Here is a 10,421-nt window from a genome sequence, read left to right as displayed (position 1 = left end):
TCCTTAATTTAATTAGGATTAATAAAAAATTGATTGATTGCATTTTATTTTAAAATCTAAGGTAATGTTCACTTATTAAGGAATTAATAGTATATCTCCCGCAATCATGCTTCCGGGGTGACTATTGGTAATTCCCGAAATAGGTCGACATTCTTTTCAAAGATCGCATCATGTTTTATAAAATCGAGGCAATATTCGATTATTGGACACAATAGTTGATCTCCTGCATTTACGCTTGGGAGCGAATGCTATCGGCCTAGATAAACAAATACCCTTTTCAACTTTGCATCCCTAATGATTTTTAAATTAAATAAAGATCGAACTCAAAATTTCTAATTTTAAATACCGTAACTGACTCCCAAACCTGATTTCTGGATTTTTGCATACCTTAAAACTTGGTGTTTTGGTAAAAATAAAATATTTTATTAAAATCACCTAGTTTGTTTTGTGTCCTTATCGTTCCTTAAATGATTGGTGGCGACTCCTCACATTTTGAAACACTTTTCAAAGAGAAAACCCCCGAGTCGGTATCGGTTGTTCCCCGCTCGGGTGAAAAACGGTGTCGACACTCAATGATCGTCATCTTCTTCGATTAGGAAGACTTTGGAAGAGAGTAGATCATCTTCCTCACAAGCTTATTGTTAGGGATTACTTCTCTAAATCCCTTGAGACTGTTGACAATCACGGAAAATCTATCTGTCATAGCTTTGATGTATTCATCTGGTTTCATCTTGAAATTCTCGTGGCTATAGTTGAGAAGACTTATCTTGGTCTCCCTCACTTCGTCGATTCCTTCTTGAGTGACTTGGAGCATATCCCATATTTTCTTGGCATTGGAACAAGAGGAGACTCTTTTATATTCATCCGAGCATAATGCCCAAAAAAGGATGTGCATAGCCTTAACATTAAGTTGGAACTTCTTCTTTTCTCCATCACACCAATCATCCATCTCACAGGGTGGATTAGAGTAACCCTTCATGATTGAGTTCCAAGCTCCTAGATCATTGGATTGAATGAAAAACATCATCTTATTCTTCCAACAGGAGTAGTTTTCTCGATTGAAATACGGTGATTTGTTGAAAGATTGAGAATCTTCAATGTAGTAAGAGCTAGAGGTCGAAACCATCTTTTGTCGGTTGCGTCAAAAATCGGTAGAGCTTCTTCTAGGATCGTCTCAAGGTGGTTAAACCTTATAATGAGTCAAGATTTGATACCAATTTTTAGAATTTTTGAAACTCAATTTAATCAACCGAAACTCGCACAAGAGAGTGAATTTGCAAAAACTTGTTTAGGAAGTAAGGAGAATAAAAGATAGAAAAATTGGCACAATGATTTATAGTGGTTCGACTTCTCAACTAAGTCTACCTCCACTACCTTAGCTCCTCACTAAGGATTTTCCAACAAATTTGTTAATTTGTTCTTTATTTTTCTAGGACAAATAGATAACCATTACAATACTTCATAGCTTTTAACATGCTCAACTAGAACCAAAACCCCTTTACAAGGAAAATAAATATAAACAAAGAAAACCTCTAAAAGGTAGGGCGTTTACAAAATAAAGCTCACAAGAACAAAATATTTACAAGAGAAAGTAAAATAGGAATGAAAAACTCTTCTCTTGTGTTTGTTTGCTTGGATAGGTGTTCTAACCCTTTTTCAAGTGTCTTGAACTTGTATTTATATGTTGGAATGAGTTTGTGGTCGTTTCTAGTCGTTGGGAGTGATTTGGAGCCGTTGGGGATATTTTTCTCAACAAAATAAAATTACCCAGTGCATAGGGTATCGGTACTCCTACAGGGAATATCAGTACTACTTTTGTTTTTCTAAATAAAACTAGTCGTTACTAGCAGGTGGGCCTGACGATATCGATACTAAGCCTATGGTATCGATACTACTTTCTAAAGTATTATCGATACCCCTTTGGGTATCGATACCATTTTTGCATTCTGGAATTTGAGCAATGCTGGTAGTATCGATACTACTTAGTGTGTATCGATACTTCCCTTACCTTTGGTATTGGTACCATATGAATAATATCGGTACTGTTCATGAGGCATCGATACTGTAAGAACAGTATCGGTACTTCTTGTCCAGAAAAACAATATGTGCTCAATTCCAAGTTAAATGGACTTTGAATTATTTTTGAAAATTTTGAATAGATTCAATTCAAGTCCAAAAACGTTTTTGCCTTAATTGTTATATCAAAATATAGTTCAACAAAAGTAGTCGTCGATGATGTCCCGATAAAGATTTTGGATCAGTTCGGTTTACAAATAATTATCTAAGTGTTTTGGTGATCTTGAACCTGCCCATATACCAAGGGCTTTTCTTCCGGAAGGACAATGGTAAAATGCCTTCCTCTGTAACGTTCCAGGCAATTGTTTATGCTATTTTGGCTTGTACAATAGCCCTAAACTAAGTGTTATCATACTTGCTAAACAAGTTGTCCTTTATAGAGATCAATATTAAGGAAAAATTACATCAGATTCCCATTAAGATCAATTTGAAATACTATACTTTTTATCAATGTTTACATGTTTTTAATGTTTAATACCTTTTCTTTATCAGATCATGTTTGATACTTACATCTAACATTTTGAATTTTGGGCATCTTGGGGTGCTCTAATATTCCCTATGTCTAACCGACTCCTAAGCCTGATCGTCTCGGTGTATACACAGACTAGACTAGTGATAATTCAGTCATACTTAGTCAAAAATGATCGTGGTAAATCTAACCCCTTGATGAATTTACCTAGGACTTAACATATATTTTTGGTTAACCTATGGCATCGTCTAGAACCAGAAGGGATGAAGAAGGAAGCTGTGAAGTTAAAGTCACAAGCTGAAGCAACAAAAATCTTACTCGAGGAAGTTGACAAGGAGCAGAGAGCTGTAGATTTTTGGTAGAATTATAATAAAAATAAATTAAATTAAAAAATAGTCTCAATCATGTGGTGACATGTGTCACTATCTAATTGAGAGATCAAATTTATTAAATTAAATTATGATTAAATTGATATAATATATAAACATTGAGGACTAAATGTGTAATTATAACATTTTTTGACATTCACGTCACCTCCTCTGTTAATGGTTTGATTAGAACATTTAAATAGTTAAGTGGTCTGATTGATAAAATTACAAAATCAATAGTCAAAATGAAAAGAGACAACAATTAAGTGGTCATACAAATAATTTATTCTTAAAATTGTTATAAATTCATAACTAGTTTATTAAACATTTTACGTTTGTCAATTGTCCTATTTGAAAATTTAAAAAATATAATCCATGAAGGCAGTATATGAGGATGTTGTTATCTTAGAGATCTTGAGTTCGAGTAATTGTATCTGTAAAAATGTATATGTTGTTATCTTTAGATGTCTTGAGTTCGAGTAGCCTCAATCATTCATTTATTTATTAAACGAACGAACATGAATAATATTTTATGTTTTTTTAATTAAATGAACACAAACAAATGGCTTGTTTATTCATTTACGTTCGGTAATCCATCATTTATGTTCGTTTGCGTTTGTTGATTCGTTTGTTTATGTTCATTTGTTTAACTATTATATTTATCTTTGTTTATTTATATTCTTTTAAGAATTTTTCTTGATTTAAAAGAAAGTTACATTTTGTGTTCGTTGATTTACATTTGTTTGCGTTCATTTATCATTTTAACAAATGAACAAGAACATACTACATTCCTTAATGAACAAAAATTATGTTCGTTTAGTTGTTCGTGTGTTTGTTTAAATTAAATGGACGAACATGAATATATCGTTTGTGTTCGTTTACAAGCCTATAGATGTCTATCTAAATTTGAATCTAAATTTAATTAAAAAATGCTTAATTATAAAATAAGTGTCCAAACTATTTTGTTTTTTTTTTCTAAATATATGCCTAATTTTTTTCAATTTATCCAGATACCTAACGTTATAAACATTACCATTTTAGGTGTCTCGATCGTAATGACTATTAAAAAACTCCGTTAAGTAACACGTGTCATGTAGAGCTGTAAATGAGACGAGATAGATCGCGAGCTACTCAAGATCGACTTGATCAAGGCTCGATAAATACTCGGATCGAATGGACTCGACTCGAGCTCAAACTCGACTAGAGTTCTTAACAAGCCGAAAAGAGCTACTTGATATTCAACTCGAAAAGCTCGTGAGCAGCTCGATAATATAATATATTAAGATTTTATTTTTTTAAATAAATTATTAATAATATAAATATTTATGTATTGATTTTTTTAAAATAAAGTAAGATTTTCATGTATTTAAGGTTCAGGTTCGAGTTCGAGCTTGAGGCTTCAATCGAGTTAAGTTTAAGAAAAAAAATTCATTTCGAGCCTTTTTGAGCTTCTCACGAGCTTAAGTTCAGGATTTCGAGTTTGAGTCGAGCTTGAAAATTTTAAGCTCGTGAGTTTTTGAGTCGAGTCGAGCTCGACTCGACTCGTTTGCACTCCTAGTGCCATATGCTGATAATTTTAAAAAATTTATTTTTTTTTAAAATTAAAAATAAAGTATTATATTAAAAAATATTTTTAAAAAAAATCCTCTCTTCCTCTCCTTCAGTTTGAAAGAACCATTAGGCCCTCGATGGTTTAGTTACATGGCCTTATCTTCTTCAACAACTTCCTCTTTGTTCGACTAATTGCCATCATTGTTCGTATTCACATTACCATCAACCAAAGTTTCATTATATTTTTTAATTTAATGATTTATTTTAAATTTTTTTAAAAAGATCTTCAAAATATCAAAACATGACATGTGTCATTTAATATAATTTTTTAACGACGGTTATGGTCCAGACACCTAAAATGGTAACATTTGTAACATTAGACACATGAGTGAATCGAAAAAAATAGACATTTATTTAAAAAAAAAGTATAATATAAACACTTATTTTATAATTAAACGTAAAAAAACTCAAATTATGATTAAATCTTTTTTTATAAAAAAGTTAATATATTTATTCTAATATAACTTTAATAAATTAAATTAATTATGTAATAATAAAGTAGTAATTTTTAGGAATTATAATTACCGTTATCAAACATACACATAATATTTAACTCTTTCGTCACTAAAAGGTTTTCCAAAATATATATAGTAAATGATTTAAAATGTATGACTTTTCAGAAAAGGAAAAACATAAGAAAAATAGAAGTTTAATAGCGTGCAGCTATGGTTGTTCATTCGGTTAATTCGGTGGTAGAACCGATTGAATTATTATTAACCGAATTAACCGAATTTTTTTTTAATCCTTAACCGAACCGAACTTTTTTTCAAAAATATTAACCGAACCGAATAAAGTTCGGTTAATTCGGTTAATTTTTTAATTAACCGAAATTTTTTAGAATTTCGAATTTATAAAAAATTAAATATTTTTTAATTAAAAAATAGTTTATAATTAATTTAAATAATATATAATTATAAAATAAAAATTTTATATAAATTTTTTTAATTAATTAATATTGATTTAGGTTTAAAAGTTTTTAGATCTTAAATTATTAATTGGGTTTTAAATGGTTTGTGATGAGCCCATATGTTATATATAATATATTTAATATTTTTTAATTCAAAAAAACAATTTACAATTAATTTAAATAATATATAATTATAAAATAAAAATTTTATATAATTTTTTAATTAATTAATATTGATTTAGGTTTAAAAGTTATTGGATCTTAAATTATTAATTGGGTTTTAAATGGTTTGGGCTAAGCCTATATGTTATATATAATATATTTAAGAGAAAATAACCTCAGTGACCAAAAATGGCTTATAATATACGATTTTAACCAAGTTTTTTTGGATTTGCCAAAATGACCAACTAAATCGCAATGTGATCCATAATTCGCAACACGATCTTCGGTATCGCATTGCGATTTATTCCAAGTTCGTTGCGATAGTCCAAAATCGCAACGACGATATTGCATTTGTTTCTTAAGAATTTTCTCTAAAAAGATAGTATTCGCGCGGACGTGTCGAAGACACGTATTTCCACGACCACGACCACGACCACGACCCGAGACGGACGGCGGCGACGGCGCGCGAGAGTCCCCCTTGTTCTCTATCACTCAACAAGGAAGTGGGAAAGCCAAGCCTTAAATACCATTCCCAATAGTGTTTCCAATACTATGTGGGATTGAGCATTACCAACACTTGTTCTCAATACTATGTGGGATTGAGCCTTAAATAGTGATATTATTTTTGAATGTTTTGCTTAAAATTGCAATAATCGCGATTGATTGTAGATTGACTTTTAATTATGACATATTTAATCGTATAATACTAATGCAATTGGTTGTTGATTCAGTTGTTTTAAGGTGCATGATTGTTAATTGTTTCCTGAATAATCACATTGTATTGGAAACAAGTGTTGGTAATGCTCAATCCCACATAGTATTGGAAACACTATTGGGAATGGTATTTAAGGCTTGACTTTCCCACTTCCTTGTTGAATGATAGAGAACAAGGGGAACTCTCGCGCGCCGCCGCCGCCGCTGTCTCGTCTCATCTCGGGTCGTGGTCGTGGTCGTGGTCGTGGTAGTACGTGTCTTCGACACATCCGCGCGAATACTATCTTTTTAGAGAAAATTCTTAAGAAACAAATGCAATACCACCAGTCGTTGCGAATTTGGAATAAATCGCAACGTGAACTTCAACTATCACAACGAACTTGGACTATCGCATTGCGATAGTCCAAGTTCGCATTGCGATTTACATATTCGCATTGCGATAGTCCAAGTTCGCATTGCGATAGTCCAAGTTTGCATTGCGATAGTCGAAGTTTGCGTTGCGAATCTGGAAACTGATTTGCGATACCGGAGATCGCGTTGCGAATTATCGATCGCATTGCGATTTAGTTCGTCATTTTGGCAAATTCAAAAAAAGTTGGTTAAAATCGTATATTATAAGGCATTTTTGGTCAATGAGGTTATTTTCTCTATATTTAATATTTAAAATTTAATTTTGGTTAATTCGGTTAATTAATCGATTTCGAACCGAATTAACCATTAACTGAATTCTAAAAATTTTCTTAATCGTTAATCGACCGAACTAATTCGGTGGCCGACCGAATTAACCGAACTAATTCGGTTCGGTCGGTTAACCGAATTAGTTCGAAAATTTGAACACCCCTACGTGCAGCAACTGTGTGGACTCGCCTAAAACGACACCGTTTACGAAAATGGGTTAAGAGAAAAACAAAGGAAACGACGCCATTTGGAATGGATTGAAAGGAAAACAAAGGAAACGACACCGTTTGGTGTAATGTAGGTATGAGATGGCCCATGCAGGTTTCGAACTTGCGACCTTCGCGTTATTAGCACGACGCTCTAACCAACTGAGCTAATAGGCCAATGATTTAGTTTTGAACTATTCCACTTTTATACTAATAAATATTTATTTGGTCCCTAGATTGTTTAAGAGTTTGATTTTAATTATAAAATTTTGTAAATTTATAATTTGTTTACCCAACATTTTACGCTACTCAAATTTGTCTTATTAATATTTGATCTCTACCGTAAATTGTTCATTGTTAGCAATGTTTATAAAACCGGATCGGACATTGAACCGATGAAGATACTGGTTTACTGGTTGAACCAGATTTTATATAAAATAATATTTTTTTTAATTTTACATAATATTCAAAACAATATTAATACACTTTTTTTAAGTTTACAATATTAAAATGTATAAAAATATCACAAGTCATAACATATATAAATTAAAAACCATAAAATCAAGTGAAACAAAATGATTCAAATCAACTACATCATAATATTTAAGGTAAAACATATTAAATAATAAATATAATTATATAACTATAATCAAAAAATATAAAATTGAGACTTAAAAAAATCATAACAAATGAGGTCATTTGGTTTATTTTTTTAAAAAAAAATAATCTCACATAGCTAAGAAACATAGAAGAGCATCCCAAAAGTTTAAAGAGTAAAAATATGAAAACAAAACAATCCCACATGACTAAGAAACATAGAAGAGCATTCCAACTTACTTCTATAAATAATAGAGGTAATTTGACATTCAAAATCATAGAGCCTTTTGGTGAGCACAGAGCGAACTATTCTTTCGCTTCAATTGAGCTCAAATTTTAGGCTTCAAACTTCTAATTTTTTTTTGAGTTCGAGCCTTTTCGAGTTCAAGTTTTAATATTACATTTCGAGTTCGAGTTGAACTTGATAATTTTTAGCTCGTGAGTTTTTGAGTCGAGTTGAGCTTACTTTTAAAGTTTTTGAGTTTGAGTCGAGCTCAGTAATACTTGAATTTGACTTGGCTTGTTGAACAAACGACGTCGTTTGGTTTAATTGTTTTTTGTAAAAAAAAGAAGAGAACCGGCAGTTCAAACTGGTTTTGTCGGTTTTCAGCCGGTTCACCCCGGTTTTATCGGTTTTCAGCTGGTTCTACCGATTTTCAGCCGGTTCATTGCCAGACTGGTTTTGTAAGGTAATCGGACCGAACAGGCCACCGGTTCACGGTTCAACCGGTTGAACCGACCAGTCCGATCCGATTTTGATAACCTGATTGTTAGTATGTTTTCCATACTACTTTCAAATACTCCATAATGAATTATTTTATTAATTTTTAATATATATTAAAATATCTCCAGATATACTTAAACACGTTTAAATAATATAAAATTAAGAATTAAACATCCAAGCATTTATTTTATGAAATTAAAATTACATCTTAATTTTTTTACTTTATTCTAATTCTACTTTTAAATTTACTTTTTTTAAGTAATAAATCCAAATCAAAATTATTAAATTTTTATAATGCTAAGTCAAAATATTAATTATTCAGCAAATACCAGTAACCGAACTGAAAAGCTTTTATAGTTAGGTAAACCTTCTTTTTAATAATTTCTACGTAGGGGAGAGGAAGAAGAATTTTTCTTCTAATAGTTACTAAACTCACAACCTAAGGGAGGAAGAGAGAAGTGAACTGAAAACTTTTAACCATATGCACTAGAGAGCTACCTTCCAAGATAAACGAAAAATATGATGTTGATCATATGTTAATCTATTATTAATCATTGATCATCAGACTCGTCCCAAAACATATGTAGGTTCTGTGTTACTTTTCTAAAATGAAGCCCCTAGAATATTTTATAATAATGCAAAGTTGTAAAATATCAAAATTTAAGAAGGTTGAAACTAGGATGAACATAAATAAGATTTTTTTTCCGTTAAAAACCATAAATTTGATGATTTTTTAAGGAAAATTTGATTATATTTGAATTCTTGAGATAATAAAGTAGAAAATTAGAAGTTTTTTTTGGGTTAAAATTTTACCATGAAAAAATAATTTTTTTTTCTAGATTAGCACATTTTTTTAAGTATGGGGTCCCCATATTTTGAGACCCTATAACGTGTCACAAGCTATACTTGTCGATGAATAAACTTGTTGATCTTCTATTATATTGTTTTCGCTTAAACTAAAAGAAGTAAATCGTTTATAATCACTATAACTCAAATAATTTAATTATCAACAAATCATACAAAAAAAATCTTCAAAACACAAAATAAAATTTATTTTTTTATTAGAGAAAATAACCTCAGTGATCAAAAATACCTTATAATATACGAATTTAACCAATTTTTTTTGGATTTGCCAAAATGACCAACAAATTCGCAACGCGAATTCCAATTTCGCAACCCAGTTTCCAATTTCGCAACGCGAATATGTAAATCGCAACACAGAAGTCAAATTTGCAACGCGATAGTCAAATTCACAACGTGAAAGTCAAATGTTTTTATGCGAAACACAATATTAATTTCGCAACACAAATGTAAACAGTATTATCTCAAATCATCTCTAACCTAAAACCCTAAAGCACAACTCAGTCCCATCTCCATCTCTCACTCTCTACGGCGACATCCGTCCCCATCTCCGATGAAATCCGTCCCCATTTCCGACAAAATCCGTCTATCTCCATCTCTCAGATCAACCCTCACAACCATTCATGGACAGAAATGGAAAATCAACCACCGATGGTTAGTTTTTTTAATCTCTTATTTTTTATTTTGAATTTTTTGTATTATTATTAGATTAACCATTTCACTGAGATTGATAAATTCATTCGGTTGCTGCCAATACTGCTAAACTGTTTAGTCTTTAAACCTGTGAAGTTAGTATTTGTCTTTGTTTTGTCTTTTTGTTGAAGAAACCCTAAATCGCAACACCAAATTCGCAACGCGAAAAATGAAAATAGCAATGCGATTTTAGTTTCGCGTTGCAATTTTAATTTCCGAGTTGCGATTTTAAGTTTCAGAAACTTCTTTTATTCTGCAAATTGAAACTTGAATGAATTGCATTACTTCAACAAAAAAACAAAGACAAATACTAACTTCACAGTGTTGCTAATTTAAGTTTCAAGAATAAACTACT

At 31.1% G+C, this 10,421-nt stretch overlaps 1 non-coding gene across 1 annotated transcript; it reads right to left on the bottom strand.

The window, feature by feature from the left end:
* Window positions 1–7,294: 7,294 nt before the first annotated feature.
* Window positions 7,295–7,368, bottom strand: TRNAI-AAU. The gene has a single exon. It is a non-coding gene; the product is annotated as a tRNA-Ile (tRNA).
* Window positions 7,369–10,421: the final 3,053 nt, after the last annotated feature.

The sequence above is a fragment of the Hibiscus syriacus genome, unplaced genomic scaffold, assembly GCF_006381635.1.
Source record: "Hibiscus syriacus cultivar Baekdansim isolate YM2019G1 unplaced genomic scaffold, ASM638163v2 tig00014213_pilon, whole genome shotgun sequence".
In the NCBI taxonomy this organism is placed as follows: Eukaryota; Viridiplantae; Streptophyta; class Magnoliopsida; order Malvales; family Malvaceae; genus Hibiscus; species Hibiscus syriacus.
The sequence above is the reverse complement of the archived record's forward strand: the minus strand, read 5'-3'. Positions and strand labels throughout refer to the sequence as shown.